The sequence below is a fragment of the Penaeus monodon genome, chromosome 21 (assembly GCF_015228065.2).
Source record: "Penaeus monodon isolate SGIC_2016 chromosome 21, NSTDA_Pmon_1, whole genome shotgun sequence".
Classification (NCBI taxonomy): Eukaryota; Metazoa; Arthropoda; class Malacostraca; order Decapoda; family Penaeidae; genus Penaeus; species Penaeus monodon.
Genome location: NC_051406.1, coordinates 39,384,227 through 39,384,436, shown reverse-complemented (window position 1 = coordinate 39,384,436; position 210 = coordinate 39,384,227).

Genomic DNA, 210 nt, shown 5'->3' with positions numbered 1-210 from the left:
AGTTAGGGACTGATGGAAAGAAAGACAGATGAAGGGGAAAAAACAGATAGACTGATACCCCGATATAGAACGAGACAAAATGAATGATCAAGGCAACACGCATAAATAAATATGACATCTGTCGGGAAATAGAAAACCATTAAAAAGCACAGCAGAAAGATTAGAGAGTAAGCAACGCAAGAATGAGAGAAAAGGCTGAGGGATAAAGGA